Source organism: Orcinus orca, chromosome 7 (assembly GCF_937001465.1).
Source record: "Orcinus orca chromosome 7, mOrcOrc1.1, whole genome shotgun sequence".
Classification (NCBI taxonomy): Eukaryota; Metazoa; Chordata; class Mammalia; order Artiodactyla; family Delphinidae; genus Orcinus; species Orcinus orca.
The window spans coordinates 96,452,621-96,475,365 of NC_064565.1; the positions used below are offsets into that span (position 1 = coordinate 96,452,621).

The window sequence follows — 22,745 nt, forward strand, 5'->3', positions numbered from 1 at the left end:
AAAGAGACATGTTTTTTGTCTTCTTTGAGTAAAACAAAAATGAGGACTTTTCACTGCATTTTGCTGGGCTTTGTTTCATATTATTCCTGTGTTCCTCTTCTTTTTTTTTTTTTGGTCTAACTGTTTTTATGACATTCTAATATAAAATAAAGTTTAAAAAAGACCAGGATGATCTGACACAATATCTGATTTGCTACCAAATACCCCTGTGGTGGGCATGGAGCAGAAATGGGAGGATATAAATGAAATAAGATTTGACATTTATTGATAACGGTTGAACCTGGATCAATGGGTCCATAGAGGTTCGTTGCTCTTTTCTTACTACTGAATATGTTTGAAATTTTCCACAAGAAAAAGTGAAAACCAACTTTAATCACATTTAATTTTGTTTGGGAATTAAGAACTTTAATGCAATCTTTGAAATAATTGGAGGCATACTGGAGTGTTGCAAAACAAAGATTGAGAATTAATGTTGAAGCTTGTGGGACAAATTTTCACAGTGAGAATTTTTAAAAATATCTTTCTAGAGATTGATAGGGAAACAGCACCAATTTTCTCATCACTTTCAATTGGTGGTAATTATGAATAATTCCCAAGTCTCTCCAGGGTGTTTCTGGTGTGATTTGACATCTGAACTGAACCCAGTCTCAGATACAGCCGGTTACCATGGAAAACAGCTCAGCTCCAGCCTGAGATTTTGCTGTCTACACAGGCATGGTCTTAGACAAGGCATGGGTGGGTATAAAGCATAGTGGAATGAGATGACAGAATTTTGAGAAAGAAATACACCAGCGAGCTCAATAACTGGATGAAATCACAGAGCTTTCACAGGTATCCTACAAAAGTGTACTGTACACAGACTTTAGCGACAGCAGGCCTGTGTTTGAATTCCTTGTCTGTCTCTTAGTTTCTGTGTCACCAGAGATAACTTACTTTTCCTCTGAATCTGAAGCTTTGTCTCTGTTTCTGTTTTTCTTTCATTTGTAAAATGAAGATGATAATACATATCAGGTATTGTAAGGATTCAGTAATATTTGTGCATGTAACATTCCTGAAACATAATAGACAATAAAACAGATGGTCATGATTCATCCTAACATGTATTACATGCCACTATAACTGAAATCAACTAAGCTCTGATTCCCTCACATTCATGGATGCAAGTGATAGGAAAAGAGACACCCTATTCCCACATATGACTGTGCAAATTCCAACTATCCCTTCAGTGAGACTTTGTTAACCAGAGGTTCAACCAGACAGTTCAGAGCTGGCCATGGTAACATTGTCTGGAAATGCAGCTTTTGGATGTTTTGGTTAAGTAGAAAGGGGAAAATCCTAATGGGCACACTGGACATCTCTCTAATATTGACAAATCTAGACAGATTAAGGAGGCGCTGGATGGCAGACAATACCTATCTTAGACTGTCATGGAGCTATAAGGCAAATATTTTGTTTTATGGGTTTTGATTTTTTAAAGACCTACTTACTTTAGACAATAAGAAAGTAGATGGTAATCTTGGTGTGAATAATTTTTGCTTACAACTTAAGAGTGTCTTGATTGTTGTATACCCAACGCCTAATACTGACATTTAGATCTTATCCATTTATTCATTGATCAAACAATTACTAAGTGTGTACTAAGTTCTAGGCACTGCTCCAGGCGCTGAGGATACAGCAGGAAATGAAGTAAAGTTCCCTCATAGAGCTCATATTCTGGAAGCAAAGGCAAAAAATCAATGTTGGGAGTTTGGTATTAACATATACACACTACTATAATGAAAATAGATAACCAGCAAGGACTTACTGTCTAGCCCAGGGAACTCGGCTCAATATTCTGTAATAACCTAAATGGAAAAAGAATTTGGAAAAGAATAGACACTTGTATGAGTATAACTGAATCACTTTGCTGTACACCTGTAACTAACACCTCACTGTTAATCAACTATACTCCAATATAAAATTTAAAATTTTTTAAAATTAACCATCAGAAAAAAATCAGTGTTTTCTAAATTAATGGGTACTTTAAGAAGCCCCTCCAAAACAGGCTCAAAACTTTCCACAGAAAGTAAGTTGGAGCCTGTTCAAGACCCAACTTTCTGCACTATCACATGAAAAGAATAATCTTTGTCTGAAAGATTATTTTCCAGCAGAATTTTCCCAATGCCTAACTGTATGATTAGATTTTGAGCAGAATTCTCACTTGTTTAGTAAATCAAGATAATGTATTTCAGGTACCTACATAAATAAGTAAACCCCTCGACTACTACCTTTTTTAGTGTAATTCATCTAGATGCCAAAATTTTGCTAAATATAAATTTAGGTTTGTCGCTAAATAAAATGTACATGATCAGAAAAATGTGAGAAAGTTAAAATAGACCTTCTTTTAATTTAAAGGTGATAACTATTTGAAACCAATATTTACATAGTCACTAGTAAATACAAATAACAGTAATTGTTAATATATATGATATTTAATTACCAAGTAATAGGTATTGTTTTAAGCACTATAGATACATAAACTCTCCTAATCCCCACAAAACCCTATGAAGTAAAGACTCCTATTATCTCCATTTTATGGATGAAAAAACTGGGGCACAGATGGGATTAAGTTATGTGCCCGAGCGAAGTAAAGGGATGAATCAGTTTGAATCTAAAGTTTGTGCTTATAATCACATTATGTATCCTCTAAGAAGATAAACAAGTACATTTCAACTGGTACATCCACAGATCACAAAGGAAGTACATTTTAACTTTAATGTGATAACAAAACAAAATATGTTTATATTGGCTTCTCTGACAATGACTCCTTGGTAGACGTTGTTTTACATGTACTCTTAAATTATTTAAGTGGCTTTAGTAAACTGCTCCAGATTTAGAATTTGCCTGATTATTGAGTTTATTTTGAAAATTGATAACGCACTCTAATCTAGAAACTTGTTTTTCTTATTCAGAAAGGAAGAGAAATTTTATTGAGCATGTATTGTGTGTTTACACTCAATTACCTTATCTCATTTAATCCACAAAACAGTACTGAAAAATAGGCACTGTTCCCTGTATTTTATAGAGGAAGAAAATGAGACCCAGAAATATCACAGAACTTGCTCAAGATCATACAACTATTAGTTAAAAGGTCTGAGAGCCAAACATAAGTCTTATGCTTTGCCTGAGTTTTTGAATCAAATAAATTTTAAACTTTGGTTATATTTTACTTACATATATTGTATTATAACTACACAACTGTTGCACATTTTTACCAATACACAGTTACTCAATACTAAGGCATCAGAATTACACAGAAGAAATCTATGATCTTACAATTGTGTTATGCTGATCATTTGAATCCTAAAAACATAAAGATGAGAGTTTTGCAATTACATTGTGCATTTGAGGGAGGCCCTTTGTATGATGTTTGATTCCCCAATTTTTAAAAATATGTTATAGAAAATACTAGAAGTGTTCTAACCTCTCAACATGTTTCCAGTCAGCATGGAAATAATTTGCTAGGAGTTTTGGGGAAATGGTCATTTTCATAATTCAAACACATAACTCAAATACAAACTTCTACATCCTGCTAAATATTGAACAAAATGAATGAATTGATGAGGCTTTTGTCTTATTTGAAGTCAATAAAACTGGCATCTCCTGACTACCAGTTATATTCCCTAGAAGATTCTAGCATGAATGAAATTAAGCTCGGAGTTAGAAGATTCGGTTTCTCATTTCAGTTCTGCTGCTAGTTGGCTCTATGACTTTGGGAAAATATTTCAGATATTTGGGACTCAGTATTCTCCTCCATAAAAGGAAGGAGTTAAATAGCAGATTTGAGGGTTTCTTTCATTCTATGCTGCCTGCAGTTTACTTTAGTTTTCATTTTGGAAAATTATCATGCTCAACTTCCTGTTGAAAATGTATTTGATATAATGTGACCAGATCTACAAAATCTATGTTAGTCTGTCAGATTAACTTCCTACTCAGTTCTATCCAAATATTACATCTGTAAAAACGTATCCCACAGATATGTACTACAAGAACGTATGACGTATATTAGAATGTGCAAAACAAGAACACTGTTTAATTGTCTAAGCTCTATTTGCTCCTTCCCCTCTCCCTCCTTCATCCCTTCCTTCCTTCCTCCCTTCCTCCCTCCCTTCCTTCCTTCCTTTTTTCTAAAATAGTTAAGTATCTACTCTGTGGCAGGAACTGAGAAAACCCTGAAAATTTATATATAGTTAAAATTCACCACATTTTGTGCTTTTATCTGTAGTTCTTTTCCTTCCTGCTAGAATGTAAATTCCAGGAAAGCAGGAATCTTAGTTTTGTTCATCGATGATCACTGGTGATACTTTTATTCTATGCTTTAGTGACTTATTTCTTAAATAACTGCTCTGAGCCTTCTCTATTAGTCTCCTTGTTCCTGGCAGTTTCAAGGATGATTCACATCACACCAATAACTTCAGGGTACCTGGTATTATCCAGAGTCAAAAGTCCTTTCCCATGCTTGCCTTTCACACAGTGAAAATTCTTGGCCATTTATCTCTTTTTTCTTTTCTTCATGATTTTATCTACCAAATCACCATTTTTCATTAGTTGGTGATGCTTAATGTTTTGAAGGTCATTATTCCTCTGATTAAAATTTGGGGTCATATCCTTTGAAAATGCCCATATTCATATACATTCACAAAAATTTGGCATTTGATTTCAGGGGTTTCAGTGAACCTCAAAAGCCTCAGAACCATGGAACCAGTGTTAAGAAGTTCTGATTTAAAAGTATGGCATGGTATACATAAAGACAAATGAAGACGACAGAAAGAGTTTTACACACACACACACACACACACACACACACACCCCAGAAATCTACAGTATGTTACTTTCATTTTCACAAACTTCTACTTCTTCAGTAATGCAAAATTAACCCTTGACAAATGTAAAATCACTCAATTCATGGTTCAACTTGTATATCTAAATAGTTTGGAAGCAGTAACTATTAACAATTACAGTAAAGTTTATATTCACAGCTGCTCTGATTGATGTGAGATTCATTTGTAGTTGTCCATGTATGAAAGTGATATTGTATAAAGCACTGTTCTCTGTTGTACCAAATCTATTTAGTTTGACGCTGTTTCCTTCAAAACTCCTTTGTCAGATACTGAAAATGCTTCTAGTGTGATTCAGACTGATACTCCAACTGATATTCCTGATAAGAATTACAACAGGAACAACTTAGTTACAAAACAATAAGGCACTCCTGTTTGTTCAAAGTGCCCTAATGTTTCCATGGTAACATTCTCTGCTGTTTCCATGTTCAACCTTCCCCACCCACTGATACTGTGAAATTTGTTGATTTATTAGTCATCCTCCTTTTCCTTATTTTATTGGCTTTTTTTCCTTTTACTCTTCCCTCCTTCCGTGTCTTCCACGTCCCGACCTCATCCTCACATATCTCTTTCCTACTCTGATATGTATTGATATTTGTCCCCTTTCTCAGTCTCTAATATTATTTCTTTTGTTTCTGTTTTTGAAACAGTGTTCAATTTTCTACGATATATATATAGATAGAGATTCCAGTAGAAGTCCAATTATTTTCAAACCAGTTTAACTGGCAAAATGACACTTCATTCATGAAGTCAGATTGTCATGTTGCTAGGACAACTGCAAACATGATAAAGCTCAAATCCTTCCTCATGGAACACTACTCATGTTGTCATGACAACCTATAAAACTCGGTTTAAGTGTCATTTCCGTATGGAAGATCTGCATATACTTTGGTTAAAATCAGGAACATCTGACAAATTTCTGTAAATTTTTACACTTCAGATTCACTTCAAACTTCCAAACTAAAAGTAATCAAATCTGATAGCAGCTTAGAACATGAGGATTTTTACCATTCTACAGAGTCAAAAGGTGATATGGTTGATATGGAATATATAAAGCAGTGGAAGTTATGACTTATTGTGATCTTTTAGAAGCTACTGGTAACTTGTGAATTGTTTTGCCTGATTAATATTTGAAATTTGGGTGTGTAATGATGAACCCTGTGGGTCCTTACTATCTATATAGTAGTGGAGTAAGTTCTGAATCAGTGGTACCTATTTCTTAAATCCAGTGATCCTTCAAATCATAATACATAATGAACATTAAATGTTAAAAAAAAGGAAGTTTTGGGCTTCCCTGGTGGCGCAGTGGTTGAGAGTCCGCCTGCTGATGCAGGGGACGTGAGTTCGTGCCCCGGTCCAGGAAGATCCCACATGCTGCGGAGCAGCTGGGCCCGTGAGCCATGGCCGCTGAGCCTGCGCGTCCGGAGCCTGTGCTCCGCAGCGGGAGAGGCCACAACAGTGAGAGGCCCGCGTACCGCAAAAAAAAAAAAAAAAAAAAAAAAAGGAAGTTTTGATAAGAGTGAAATTTTATTGCTCTGCTAATTGTGTCTCTCTCTTCTAAAAGGTTTCAATGATTCATTGATTCAGAAGGCTTTACATGACCTTTTTTGTGATCTAAAACCTTTCTTTTCACTTTACTCAATCCTCTATTACTAATATCTACATTGGATACTGAATTGCTGACAGAGTAAAAACTGCATTATAAATCTTTCTTCTTAAAAACAATTTTTATTCTCTGTTCTTTATCATCTCTAGAACGTATCCCATGTCACATATCTTTACAAATAAATCAACGGTGGCTTTTGACTATTCCCTTTCTTTTTTCCTGTTTTATAAATCTCAAATTAATACCATCTCCAATCCTTTAGCATCATTCTTTGGCACTGATATGGAAGAATTGTGATTCAAGTAATACTCAGTGAGTTTTCTAATGTCACACTCAACCTTATGCTCTCAAGATCCTAATTACATGAATTCAGAGCAGAGCTCCTGGGAGAGTTCGTGGATGGGCTTCAGTGTCCAAAAATGTGCCTAAAATTGTATACAAAGTTTTAAGTGTATGTTCACATGTACATCTTTATGGGAGAAAAGCCCACAACTGGCATAGCATTAAGAAAGGAAGTATTACTAAAAATTATTAAGGAACATTACTTTAGGGCATAATACGGCATTGCAAAGTATTCATGATGAAGTGGAATGAGATGATTTTGAGTCAAAAGAGCTGGTTTTTAAATCCCAAATTTTCCCTACCAGAGTGACACATATGAGAAAACATATAGGGATTATGTATCCTACTATAAATTTTAGAATATACTAATGACTGATAATTCTGGAAAACAGTGAAGTCTATTACAGGAAATTAAAAATTAAATGCAGGTAAAATCATTAATAGTAATTCAGCTTAGAGTCTTTCATTGATGCAAATTAACTTCCATATAATATTCCTCAAAGAACTGTCAAGGAAGATGTTTTTTAAAGGACTGCATTGTCTCCAAGGGACAAGAACAGAAAAAAAAATACTGGAAAAAACTGAAAATTTTAATATGGTATATATTACAGATATCTTTTTTTATATAATTTTATTTATTTTTGGCTGCGGGTCTTCATTGTGGTGCATGGCTTCTCACTGCAGTGGCTTCTCTTGTTGCAGAGCACAGGCTCTAGGCACATGGCTGGTTTCAGTAGGTGCAGCATGCAGGCTCAGTAGTTGCAGCATGAGGGCCCTAGAGCGCATGGGCCTCAGTAGTTTTGGCTCGCAGGCTATACAGTGCAGGCTCAGTAGCTGTGGCTCATGGACTTTGTTGTTCCGTGGCATGTGAGATATTCCCAGACCAGGGCTCAAACCCATGTCCCCTGCATTGGCAGGTGGATTCTTAACCAGTGCGCCACCAGGGAAGTCCCTATTATAGATCTCTAAATAAGTCATTGCCCCTAGGTTATAAATTCCTTAAAATGAAAAACTTTAACATCTTTATAACTGCAATGTATGATTAGCATTAATTGGTTTAGTAGGTTCCCAAAAAAATCAATGGACATACTTCCTAAAGGATCTTCAAAATCAAATTAGGTGTCGTCTCCCTCCACATGAACAACTTATCTTGCACATATGAAGAACGACTGCCCTTAGGTAAACACAGAAAATGAGCTTCAGGTAAAGAAAACTGAAGCAATGGAAAACCGTGTAACAAATACCTACTACAGTGCCATAAACAGATACCAAACCAAAGGAAATAATATCTCAAACTCAGTGGCATCTCAGTGGATATGGTGAACATTAAAAAAGCAAAAGATTGGGCTTCCCCGGTGGTGCAGTGGTTGAGAGTCCGCCTGCTGATGTAGGGGACGTGGGTTCGTGCCCCGGTCCAGGAAGATCCCACATGCCGCGGAGCGGCTGGGCCGGTGAGCCATGGCTGCTGGGCCTGCACGTCCGGAGCCTGTGCTCCACAACGGGAGAGGCCACAACAGTGAGAGGCCCGCGTACCGCAAAAAAGAAAAAAAGAAAAAAAAAAAGCAAAAGATTAGCTAATGGAAAATATATGCCCAAGAAAATGATAAATCAAGAAGAATAGCAAGTTAAGGAAATATTACTTATACGAAATAAATACTCCTCTGAAAATTTTATTTACTAGAGGATTAAGCTAATGTTTAATTTAGCACTGAACTTAGAACTCCACCCAAGTAAGTTAGTTTGGAAGGAGAAAACTTTTGTCTCAAATCACCTGGATTAAGTATCTCATAAACATGCAGGGGTTTCAAGAACAGGTGAATGACTGAAATCATAAGCAGTTCGGTGGTGAAAACTGAAGGGGGGGTGTTTCCCTAACACTATCTACACTATTACTATAAACATTTGTTCTTTGTCTCTAAAATGTATTGGGTGCCTCCTACACATATAGCATTGATATAAACAATTGTTAGAATGTATCACAAAAGGTGATGTGAGGCTGGAAGGAAAACGGGAGCACCGAGAATACCTTTTACCAAGCAGAGTCAGGCAAGGATATTGACGCCCTAGCAGCCAGCATACATGGGGCAGTTGACTCAGGGGCTGAGTCAGACTAAATTAGCTCTCAGCCTGGAAAGCCCTGACAAGGAGTGAAGACTGAGAAAGCCATGGAAATGGTGCCAGAGTGTTCCAGCTCTGGCATGACAAGTCAAGCTAGCCTGGGCTGAGAAAGATAAATACCCGGTCAAGTGGACTGTGACGGTAAAGTGCAAATTAGGAGAGCACAGCTGGCCAAGGAATGAGAGCTTCTGCAGTGGGTCAGATCCAGGGCAACAGTAAACAGAGGAAGTAAGTTTCTGCAGCAAGGCCTGAGGTTAAGAAACATTCATGACAGTATTTTTAGTGGGGAATAACTATACACAATGGAAGCCCTCCTTGTCTTAAAGGAACCACTTTGTAAAGGTGAACGGGACCTTAAGATAAATTTCTTTCCTTTTTTTTTTTTTGAGCTCAGAGAACATCCTTTTTTAATTTTTTTAATTTACTTTTTAATTTTATTTTTAATTTTTTTATAGATCTTAATTGGAGTATAATTGCTTAACAATACTTTGTTAGTTTGTGTTGTACAACAAAGTGAATCAGCCTATTCATACACAATCAGCCTATGCATACATATATCCCCATATCCCTCCCTCTTAAGCCTCCCTCCCACCCTCCCTATCCCACCCCTCTAGGTGGTCACAAAGCACCGAGCTGATTTCCCTGTGCTATGCGGCTGCTTCCCACTAGCTAACTATTTCACATTCGGTAGTGTATATATGTTGCTGCTACTATGCGTTAGCACACGGTATTTGTTTTTCTCTTTCTGACTTACTTCAGTCTGTATTACAGACTCTAGGTCCATCCACCTCACTACAAATAACTCAATTTAGTTTCTTTTTATGGCTGAGTAAAATTCCGTGTATATATGTGTCACACCTTCTTTATCCATTCATCTGTCAATGGACATTTAGGTTGCTTCCATGTCCTGGCTATTGTAAATAGTGCTGCAACGAACACTGTGGTACATATCTCTTTTTGAATTATGGTTTTCTCAGGGTATATGTGCAGTAGTGGGATTGCTGGGTCATATGGTAGTTATATTTTTAGTTTTGTAAAGAACCTCCATACTGTTTTCCATAGTGGTTATTTGAATTTACATTCCCACCAACAGAGCAGGAAGGTTCCCTTTTCACCACACCCTTTCCTGCATTTATTGTTTCTAGATTTTTTGATGATGGCCATTCTGACTGGTGTGAGGTGATACCTTATTGTAGTTTTTATTTGCATTTCTCTAATAATTAGTGATGTTGAGCATCTTTTCATGTGCCTCTTGGCCATCTGTATGTCTTCTTTGGTGAAATGTCTATTTAGGTCTTCCGCCCAATGCAAGGATTCTTCAATATACGCAAATCAATCAATGTGATATACCACATTAACATATTAAGGAATAAAACCATATGATCATCTCAATAGATGCAGAAAAAGCTTCTGACAAAATCCAACACCATTTAAGATAAAAACTCTTCAGAAAATGGGCACAGAGGGAAACTACCTAAACATAATAAAGGCCATATATGACAAACCCACAGCAAACATCATACTCAATGGTGAAAAACTGAAAGCATTTCCACTAGGATCAGGAACAAGACAAGAATGTCCACTTTTGCCACTCTTATTCAACATAGTTTCTGAAGTCCTAGCCATGGCAATCAGAGAAGAAAAAGAAATAAAAGGAATCCAAATTGGAAAAAAAGTAAAACTGTCACTGTTTGCAGATGACATGATACTATACATAGAAAATCCTAAAGATGCCACCAGAAAACTACTAGAACTAATCAATGAATTTGGTAAGGTTGCAGGATACAAAATTAATGCACAGAAATCTCTGGCATTCCTATACAGTAACAACGAAAAATCAGAAACTGAGAAATTAAGGAAACAATCCCATTCACCATCGCAACAAAAAGAATAAAATACCTAGGAATAAACCAACCTAAGGAGGCAAAAGATCTGTACTCAGAAAACTATAAAACACTGGTGAAAGAAATCAAAGATGACATAAACAGATGGAGAACTATACCATGTTCTTGGATTGGAAGAATCAATGTTGTGAAAATGACTATACTACCCAAAGCAATCTACAGATTCAATGCAATCTCTATCAAACTACCAATGTCATTCTTCACAGAATTAGAACAAAAAATTTTACAATTCATACAGAAACACAAAAGACCATGAATAGCCAAGTCAATCTTGAAAAAGAAAAATGGAGCTGGAGGAATCAGGCTCCCCAACTTCGAACTATACTACAAAGCTACAGTAATCAACACAGTATGGTACTGGCACAAAAACAGAAATATAGCTCAATGGTACAGGATAGAAAGCCCAGAGATAGACCCACGCACCTATCATCACGTAATTTACAACAAAGGAGGCAAGAACATACAATGGAGAGAAGACAGCCTCTTCAATAAGTGGTGCTGGGAAAACTGGACAGCTACATGTAAAAGAATGAAATTAGAACACTACCTAACACCATATACAAAAATAAACTACAAATGGATTAAAGACCTAAATGGAAGGCCAGACACTATGAAACTCTTAGAGGAAAACATGGGAAAAACACTCTTTGACATAAACCACAGCAAGATATTTTTTGACCCACCTCCTAGAGTAATGAAAATAAAAACAAACAAATGGGACCTAATGAAACTTAAAAGCTTTTGCACAGCAAAGGAAACCATAAACAAGACAAAAAGACAACCCTCAGAATGGGAGAAAATATTTGCAAATGAAACAATGGACAAAGAATTAATCTTCAAAATATACAAATAGCTCATGGAGCTCAAAATCAAAAAAAAAAGAACAATCCAATTAGATAAATTTCTAACAGACATAAGTCACTGCCCTTGCTGCCACGAAGTTCCAGAGACAAGACACATACATAAAAATGCAAATAAAAAATGTTATTGTGCTTGTACTGCATACAAGACATCATGTGAAGCCTTTGTAGAGGATACAAAAAAAATGAGATTAACATGATCACTACCCTTAAGTTTTTATAGTTTAATAAAAAGGTAAATATGAAGACTATGTTCATGGTTTTGCAGAAGTGCCAGGTACGTGGAAGTAAGAGTAAGGCCAGGTCTAAAATGACAGAACTGTGAACAGCTAGGAAACTAAAATGGCACTTAGATCACATTGGCAAACAGTACTTAAACACAGGGTTAATCATTTCAAGCACATGTTTCCTTCATGAAAAGAAAAGTTCTGCTAATAGCAGATTGATACCTGAAAAGATTGCCCATTTAGTTAAGCAGTAATGGAAGCTAGAGCTGTTGACTTATCACTTCAGCCACACCTACATCAAGAAACATGACACCTGAGCACAAAGTGTGTGTGTGTGTGTGTGTGTGTGTGTGAGAGAGAGAGAGAGAGAGAGAGAGAGAGAGAGAGAGAGAGCATTCTTAAAAATTGACAGTCTTCCTTAAATACTTCCATTCCTGTTCTCATTATCCAAGAGAGATTTTCTTAACCTCTAATTTAAAGACATACAGTCAGTTACTGTACGTTTGCTCCCATTTACTTTCTTTTTTTTCTTTTTCCAGAATGGAAAAAAATTTTACCTGAAGATTCACAAATTAGTTTTCTTTGCCACTTCTCTCCCTTCCACCAAGAAACTATCTTTGTGTTTGTAAGCAAAGTATAAATATAAAATGCCAATGAAACTCAGATGGACCATCTGAAAATCAAAAATTGAATCTACATAAACCATAATTTCTAAACAGAAATTGTGCTTTCCTACTAGTTTTATACTGTACTAGTGTCAACATATACTAAAGAAAGAGTGGAAACTTGGTCAATGTGATTTTATATTAAAAATTCTAGTTAAGTAGTTGAAAAACTGGTTCTGAAGTATGTCCTAAAGGAATTGGTTTAACCATAGAATCTCTAAAGACTTCAAGTTCAGCTGTTCAAGAAAGTCAATACTCTCATGAATCAGAAATTATGGGTGCGGTAATGGAGAATTATAAAAATTGGAAAGAAAGAAAAATTATTCCAGAACACATAATTATATAACTGAAAAATGCAAGCAAATCAACTTAAAAACTTCTATGGATGGACAACGGAAAGGGAGTTAGGACTCACATACCTGCTGTAGTAACTGAAAAAAAGTTCAAGAATTGCCAAGTGAGCCTGTGTGGCTTATGTGGAGGTCTGATACCATGTCCACAGATCTTCACCTGGTCAGTTCATTAGTTCCTTGCCATGGTCATATTGACCATTTTACACTTTTTGAATTGTTTTTATTCTTAGCCATATATTAATTAACATATTCATGATGGATTGTGTATTAAAAACAGGAAACATGAATGTTGAAACACAACGTCTTTTTTGAAGGTTGTAGAAAATTTGGTATTTTTGCACATCTACTTAAGATAATTCATTCATTTATCAACAAATACAGAGTGAATGACTTCTATATATCAAGTATTGTGGTAAATTTGGGGCCTAAAATGAACAAAACAAAGATACTCTCATGGATTTTATAGTTTAGTTGGTGAGGAAGAAAAAAAAGGAATAAATATATAATTATAAACTCTTATGAGCACTATGAAGAAAATGAATAAGGTACAATAAGAACATAACCTAAATTGGAAGTCAAATAAGATGTCTCAGGGCTTCCCTGGTGGTGCAGTGGTTGAGAGTACGCCTGCCGATGCAAGGGACATGGGTTCATGCCCCAGTCCGGAAGATCCCACATGCCGCGGAGCGGCTAGGTCCGTGAGCCATGGCCACTGAGTCTGCACGTCTGGAGCCTGTGCTCCACAAAGGGAGAGGCCGCAGAGTGAGAGGCGCGCGTACCGCAAAAAAAAAAAAAAAAAAAAAAAAAGATATCTCTTGATGAGTCTGGCTAATAGTTTATCAATTTTGTTTATCTTCTCAAAGAACCAGCTTTTAGTTTTATTGATCTTTGCTATTGTTTCCTTCATTTCTTTTTCATTTGTTTCTGATTTGATCTTTATGATTTCTTTCCTTTTGCTAACTTTGGGGGATTTTTTGTTCTTCTTTCTCTAATTGCTTTAGGTGTAAGGTTAGGTTGTTTATCTGAGATGTTTCTTGAGGTAGGATTGTATTGCTATAAACTTCCCTCTTAGAACTGCTTTTGCTGCATCCCATAGGTTTTGGGTCATCATGTTTTCATTGTCATTTGTTTCTAGGTATATTTTGATTTCCTCTATGTATAGCTGATTCACTTTGTTATAAAGCAGAAACTAACACACCATTGTAAAGCAATTATACTCCAATAAAGATGTTTAAATAAATTAAATAATAAAATAAAAAATAAATTGCAAGTAAGATATCTCTGAAAAAAATAAATATTTAAGATGAGATGAGAATGATGGAAATTTGGAGACTCTGGAAAAAGGAAATGGAAAAGAGATTGGCACAATTGGGTAACAAAACAATACCACTGGGGCTAGAGTGTGGTATCCAGATGAAACTTGCACTTAGAGAGTTAGGCAGTAGAAGATCTTTATTGTCCCTAGTAAGCAAATGAACTTTTATTCTGAGTATACTTGGAACCATTAAGCAGTGGAATGACGTGATTTGCATTGTCAATGATTATTATAACTTCTATGTAGAACTGGCTAATGGAGTGGCAAGGATGGAAGGAGGAATAACACATAGGAGGCTACTGCTGTATTCCAGGGAAGAATTTACTTTGGTAAGTGCAATAGGCAAGTCTACAGAGTGACTTGGACTATGGTGGGGTCAGTGGGGATAGAGAGAACTGGATATATTTGAGAAAGTTTTGGCAGTGGACTGAACAGGATTTAATGATGGATTTTGCAAATGGAGGATAAGAAAAATGAAGAGGTAAAGTTTATCTTTCGTTGAATGTCCAACACCTAGAATAATACCTGGCACAAAATACTTAAAAATTATTTGTTGAATGAATGTATGAAGATCTTGTCCTGTACAACTAAATCAATGCAGGTTTTATTTACTAAAATGAAAAACACTGGAGAAGTTTTTTGACAGACAATGAGTTTGATATGTCTGTGAGAATTCAGAGTGGACCATTAGAAATATATCTGGAGCTAAGAAAAGAGATTAGAATCCAAGGTATGAGTTTTGGGAGTCACAGATATAATGATGGTATTTAAAGCCAGTGAGCACACACAATGAGAAAAGCAGAGGACTCTAGATTGAGCCTTGAAAAAGTCCAATATTTAGAGGATGGGCAAAGAAAGAGGAGTTTATAAAGAAGACTGACGAGGAGTACCCAAGTAGGGAGGCAACATCCTGGATAGTGCAACATCAAGGATGCGAAGACAGACAGTGCTTTAAAAAGGATGGAGTAGTCAACTCTGCTAAGACATTTAGTTATATGAAAAATTTAACGTCCATTAGATTTTTGCAACACTGAAATCCTTGATAACCCCTGTGAGAGCAAGGTTTATGAATGACAGAGGCTGAATAGTGAAGGAGGGGTAAGGAAGTGGGAACCACATAAGTGGCAACTCAATTATGTTACATTTATCTGATTCAGACTCTTACCTAGCATATGCAAATGTTTCTAGAACTCTAGAAACTTAATGTAATGAGATAATATAAGAATGATTATGTGTAGCTTTTATTTATTGGGAAGAACAGCTATCCACATTTAAAATCAAATCTCAAAAAAAATAAAGATCTATTTATGTTCTAAAACAAAATTTCAGATTTTAAAATATCAATCACGAATGCTATTTTTGTCTATTTTTGATGTTGTAACTTGTAGAAAATAATAAAGCGTTAGGGGGTGGAGGAGTAAAAATAGAATGACTGTGGAGCAGAGCATGGCTGCTTATTAGAATGCTTGGCTCAGACTATCACATATGAGAGACATACGCTTACTGAATTTTAAAGATTTCTTCATAGTCACTGAGACTACGACAACTAATACACTGACCTCAAAATAAAATACTTCTTACTTAAACCATTTGTTTATCATATAAAGTGCAAAAATAATTTGAACTTTTTTTAATTCTAGAGTTTCTGAGATTTATTTTACCATGAACTGGTTCAATAAATGGTTGGGAAACAACTCTGGAGGAAAAGCTACAATTTTCTACTGCTGAGATTCTAGGAGATGCCCTGGTTCCTATCCTTTCTGTGACCTCTCCTCTCCCTCAAGTCTGTCCCCCTATTTTTTCCACATAAGCTAACTTGTGTTGGCTCCTTGCACTGCCAAAAATTTAACCAATGAATTGTTTTTAGAAGCAGCCAAGAGAAGAAAAACAGAGAGGCTGCATTCTTTAATACTAGCATTTGGGAAAAGGAATCCTAAGAGACTAAGTGACAACATTTGTGTTAAGGTCTAAAATTCCTCACACATACACACCAGATGGAGAGCATGAGAAAATGATCAGGAACTGTGGTGACACTGAAAATGAATTAGTTGAATTGATCTTCATGATAGTAAACTGATATTTACTTCCCTCAATTTAGTTAACTTGTTTAATGACTTCTTAATCCACACTTCTAGTTTAAATTTTCATTTAAATGGAAAGATAAATTTTAAAACCAAACTGTTTCCTCTTAGCCTTCTCTTGAGGCGTTTTAGTTCAAGTAAAGGCACATCTATAAATAAGAACAGACAAAACAGAATACACTAAAAAAATCCCTTCAACCATGGTTTCTTCAAACAACATCAAAGAATAGTTAAGGGTTACTAAATCAAAACAACTTTTTTTCTGAAGTTCTACAACAGGAGAAAAATGAATTACCTGAAAGAATTAACCACTCTATTTTATATTCTGCTTGGGTGCAAGCACAAACACACATACACATAACTATCCACGCAAACACACACTCACACATCACACTATTTTAAAGTTTTACTAAAAAATGATTGTGAATAGTCCAACCTTTCTTTCACTTTAATTCAAAAGATTAGGTTGCTTAAACACAGATGGCAAGAGCAGTACTTCACCAAGATCAGACCACACTTGGAATATTTTGCCTAGTTCTGGACTCCAAAATTTGGGCAGACATTGACAAAATACACATGGTTGACGGACTATGTCATGTAAGAACTGATTGATGGGACTAGTGCCATTTAGTCTAAAGAGGGGATATAATAACTATCCTCAAACATTTGTGAGGCCACCATCTGAAAGGTGTGCAGCCTCTCCGGCCCCACAACAGGTACCCCAGGGAAGTGAGGTCCGAGTACACTATTAGGGCCCTCAGATTCCGGAAACACTTGTTTTAAGACTGCAGCACTTAGAGCTGACGGAGACAAATCAAAACCTGTCAAAGCTTGGACCAGTGCTGGTGGCCATCCAAACAAGGCGTTAATCTGAATAGACTACAAGTAAGAATAAATTGAACACAAATGTTGGAGCTCAAGTGAGGTCAAAGTTTAAAGTTAAGACAGAGGTGGAGGCCTGGCTTAAAATTGGCTCGATATTTAGAACCAATTATCACTTTGCTGAAATTTGATTTTTATGGTTTCAGAAAGAGGTGGTGAGGGAAATGCCCAAGGTCTTAAAGGAATGCTTGGGCTTTGCTGGAATAAACTCAACACTTTTTATAAGTTACTAATTACCAGGCATTTTACATGTATTACTTCATTTAACCCACACCACCATTTTAAGGTCACTTGCACTATTATGACTGTCATCCTCATTCTACAGATGAGGCTTAGCTACTACATCACACTACCTCTCTACAAGGGATTGAATGATTACATACGACACGTGTGAGGAGAACCAGGGCCCTATCCACAGCAGTACAGAAAGAGGCAAGTTGTAAATAACTGTAATTCTCTGTAGAACTTTCTGAAAATGGAAGAAGCTGCCTCAGGATGGAATGAGGTTCCCATCATTTAGTGGGTTCAAGAAGAGCTAAGAGATATGCAGAGAAGTTATGCATTAGGTTAAATAAGAAAGTCTTTAAGGTTCCTTCCCATTTGAAGATTCTAATTCTACAAATGGAGTAAAAGGAGTTAAGTGTTTAATTATTTTAAGCAAAGGAATTAGGTTAAGGTAACCTGGATCCAAATCTTAGGCAGTCTATCCACTGCCAGCTGTTTGATTTTGATCGAGTTACATAACATTCTTAAGCACCAGTGTCCTATCTTTACTGATGGAGAGAACAGTATTGACCTCACAAAGGTGTATATAAAACTATGAGAGACAGTATAGGTAACGTGCTAAGCACAGTGTCTGACACACAATGAGCATCACTAAATGGTAGCTGGAGTTCATACAGTTCAACAAATTACACATGGTTTAAATTTTGTCAACAAACAAGAACTTTCATGACTTTTTCATGATTAAGGAGATGTAAACTCTGGCTTCAGAGTGTCTAATTCATCATAAAAGTTGAACTTGAAGAGATCTGGGGTAATGAGGGGAAGAAAGAAGAAAGAAAATAATAAAAGACAGTAGGCCTTTGTGAATCTTCCCATCACTCATCTTGTTCAGATTCCCTGAGTTACCTAAATGGTAGTTTTCACTGATAAGGTAATCAGATGACACAAAACAATGTGAAACAATGTGGAAGCACCACAATGAGAACCAGAATTCTTCCAGTCAGAAATTAACTATCAGGACTGATACTATATGACAGCAAGATATTTTCAATTTTTTAATAAAAATCTTGTTCCAGGAAGAAATCATCTTATTATTCTATATCAATTTTGATCATCCCCTTTTTAATTTCCTCTCTTTTTTCTTTCCAGGATATCTGTAATCACAGAATCAGCCTTTGTCCTGAATTTTTTTTTTTTAAATTGCAACTTGAGGGAAGGGAGGTATAGAGATCTGATACGCAGGAAATATGAAGTAAAACACTTCATTATTAAATATCATAAAAAAAAAGAGGGCTTCCCTGGTGGCGCTGTGGTTGAGAGTCTGCCTGCCGATGCAGGGGACACGGGTTCGTGCCCCGGTCCGGGAAGATCCCACATGCGGCGGAGCGGCTGGGCCCGTGAGCCATGGCCGCTGAGCCTGCGCATCCGGAGCCTGTACTCTGCAACAGGAGAGGCCACAGCAGTGAGAGGCCCGCGTACCGCAAAAAAAAAAAAAAAAAAGAATTACAAAGGAAACAATACAGCAAGCAATTAATCCACTGATGTTAAAGAAATCCAAAAATGCCTGTCTTTGTAGATATTTAAACAAAATCAAATATAATAAGGAAACCCAAGCATCCAGCTGAGAATAAATGTTTAATTTGGAAAGGGGAGCTGGGTAGCAAGTAGTTTTCAGCTACAACTCATTTTAATATGTACCCTAAGATCTCTGGAAAAGATCTAAAGGTGCATCCTTGGAATTATACAAAAAGAGTTCAATTTATTCTGTTTGACCATAGTGAACAAATCCAATTCTAAAGCACAGAGGGGCCTCATCCTGATAGGCCTCCAGGGTAGTAGTATGGTCACTGACTTAAGAGGTCTACTTGTGTTGGAATTTTAGGAGAGATGAACAGTTTAGAAACCCTCTTTGGGTGGCTTTAATAGAGTTTATGACTTTAGAGGCTCTCAGTTCAATGGAGATACTATAACAATCCATTATAGTTCATTGAACCTCCTCTGCTCTGTACGTACACTTGGTTATTGTTGAGTTTCTCAAATGAGTGTCCCCAGGGACACTAGCTGGCCCTGCAGACCATTCTCACTGGCCCTGGTCTATACTGACAGGACATAGTTTACTTTTGACAATTTAAAAATCATTATTTAGGGGCTTCCCTGGTGGCACAGTGGTTGAGAATCCGCCTGCCAATGCAGGGGGCCACGGGCTCAAGCCCTGGTCTGGGAAGATCCCACATGCTATGGAGCAACTAAGCCCGTGCACCGCAGCTACTGAGCCTGTGCTCTAGAGCCCGCGAGCCACAACTACTGTGGCCCGTGCCCCTAGAGCCTGTTCTCCACAAGAAGAGAAGCCACGGCAATGCAAAGCCCACACACCACAATGAAGAGTGGCACCTGCTCACTGCAACTAGAGAAAGCCCACGTGCGGCAACAAAGACCATTGCCCAAAAATAAATAAATAAATAAAAATCATTATTTAATCAAATTGAAAAATTCATAACATTGAAAGAAAACTATTAAAAAGTATCAAATAGGAATGTGTTTACTTGTAAATATCAAAAATTAATAATAGTAAGTATAGGGACTATAGAAAAAGGAGGGTGTTATTTATCTCACAATCAGAAGGTCAAACCTAGGTATCTAGGGCTAGCGTAGCAGCTAAATGATGGCATCAGGAATCTCGGCTCTTTAAAGTTTTTACAATCCTTAAAAAGTGGCTTCTGAAAAAGGGAACCTTCTGGTACTTGCTTTAGGACTCAACCTAATGATACTAAGATTGATGTACAAAGTTGCTGTGTATTAAGTGGTTTTCACTTTTATATAGTAAAATGAATGTACCACTATTTATTTATTCATTCACATATTAATGAGTATTGGGGCTGTTTCCAGTTTTTATATTACCGACAGTGCTGCCATGAACATTCTTTTCCATGTCTCATATTGTTCTTAAGGACAATTATAGTATTTGTTCATTTTTATTCTCATTATCCAAGGTTTTGTCACCTAGTGGAAACTCAGACAGGAAAAAAAATATATATTTCCATTTACTTCCAACTTAAAAGAAAATAAAACTATGGGGTAAAAAAAGATGCTGTATTCATGGAAACTCTGACATGGTACAAATAAAAAGAAAGACTAATGGAAGCCTGAAAAGTGAAAAAAAATCAAGTGAAAAAAAATCAATCAAGGTAATCTGTATTCTTGTCTTGTGGTTCTTAAGATACAGTCCCATGCTAAATAAATAACCTTATACATAAATATTCTCATAAATATATGAGAATAACCTTGAAATCTTTTCAAACATTTCCTTCTCATTAACTTCTAAGAGTCTTTGGCATTAATGCAAATATGAAGGACTGTCACATTCCCATGCCTGTTCTGCACTTACTGTACAAGTACATCCAGGAGGTCATAGAAACTTGGAAAGTACTTTATTAAACCATAGGAAAACCCTCTTGTTAATCCTAATACAATTTAATGTGCTGCCACTGGTCTTCATTTAATTCAATTTTTTTCTTCACTGATTTTTTGTTCTATACCATCTACAGTTTTATGAACCTCTGTCATGTGAAATAATTTACATCTGAATTCTCAGCAAGCTCACAGTGAAAGCTTTTCACTTTTATACCTTCCTCCTTAGAGACTGAACAATAAATTAGCTTCCTTAAAGTACCTATGTCCTTAAAGTACCTTGTTTCTTTTTCTGCGGTACGTGGGCCTCTCACTGCTGTGGCCTCTCCCGTTGTGGAGCACAGGCTCCGGATGCGCAGGCTCAGCGGCCATGGCTCATGGGCCCAGCCGCTCCGCGGCATGTGGGCTCCTCCTGGACCAGGGCACAAACCCGTGTCCCCTGCAACGGCAGGCAGACTCTCAACCACTGCGCCACCAGGGAAGCCCGCACACATATTCTTGATTGAATCATTTAGTGGTCTAACCCATCAGAAACCATGGAATTCTTTTTTCCCAATATACAACATTTCCAATCATGTTAGGTTAACAGGAAGGAAGAACCATGTGACTGAATGCCACCAGTATATTGCTAGGGAAAGGGAAACTACTTCTAAGTTGTTGGCATTTAAAAATGTATATTTTCAACAACTGTTAAAAATAAAAGCTAACTTGGGAATTCAAATGTCAAGTCTCCAAGAATGATGCCGCGAGGGAACACAGTAACTCTGTTTTCATTACCTTCAGTAGATATTCTCTCAGTCTCTAAAAAGAAACAAGGTTAGATACCTCAATTTTAGGTAAGACTTAAAAAACTATTGCCTTTTGTTACATTAATTTATACCTACCAGTTGGAAGCAAATTGTGTCAGATGTACTTCAGAAAATCCCATTTCTTTTCATCAAATGTTCATCTTACTGTAAAGGGAAATCACTTACTGTAAAGGGAAATCAAGAAACTTCTATATATTCATTTTTAAAACACAGCATCCTTTTGAAATTGGGCAATAAGAAAACCAGACATAAACATTCTGAGAGAATTAAATTACCCACTTGTACTGCCTAGTACAAAGTTTTTTGTTTTTTTTTTTTTTGCGGTACATGGGCCTCTCACTGTTGTGGCCTCTCCCGTTGCGGAGCACAGGCTCCAGACGCGCAGGCTCAGCGACCATGGCTCACGGGCCCAGCCGCTCCGCAGCATGTGGGATCTTCCCGGACCGGGGCATGAACCCGTGTCCCCTGCATTGGCAGGCGGACTCTCAACCACTGCGCCACCATGGAAGCCCCTAGTACAAAGTTTTTAATCTTTAATGCTGACATACAGATGGTATTCTTTTCTGTTTTCTTAAGGGTCAGCAACGTAGGTATAATTCTTCCTAAGAAAGATATTAAGTTATAAACTTTTGTGATACTCAAAAGTCTTGTACTTGTAATAAGCCTTGCCAAAAAAATAAACACAAAAACAAACCAAACAAACAACAACAAACAGACAACCAGGAAAAAGAAAGGAACATTCACATTTGAGTCCTATTAGAGGGATTTAAACTTTTTTAACTTGATAGTGTTTTGCAGTAGCTAGTGTCCCTCCGTTTGATTATCTGAGATAATGTGTAGGTAGGAATTGCCTGTCTCCTAATAATCACTCATTAAATGACAGGTATTGTTACCATTTGTTGAGTACTTATAATGTACATTATCTTTTAAATTTGTCTTTCCAGATACGACTATAGGACACGCCTATTATATCTTAATTATATAAAACAAGAAACTGAGGCTCAGAGACATACACTGCCCAAAGCCTCACAGCCTAAAAGTGGCCCAAAGTCATATTAAAAACTCTAAAGCCC

At 36.7% G+C, this 22,745-nt stretch overlaps 1 long non-coding RNA gene across 1 annotated transcript in view; it reads right to left on the reverse strand.

Annotated features, from left to right (window-relative positions):
• LOC117200397 (uncharacterized) overlaps positions 1-21,838 on the reverse strand; it is a 43,457-nt gene extending 21,619 nt beyond the window's left edge. The window contains exons 1-2 of the long non-coding RNA XR_004481933.2: positions 21,748-21,838; positions 1,805-1,844 (exon numbers count right to left, since the gene is read on the reverse strand). This is a non-coding gene — a long non-coding RNA (uncharacterized LOC117200397). The remainder of the gene's footprint in view (positions 1-1,804; positions 1,845-21,747) is intronic.
• Positions 21,839-22,745: the final 907 nt, after the last annotated feature.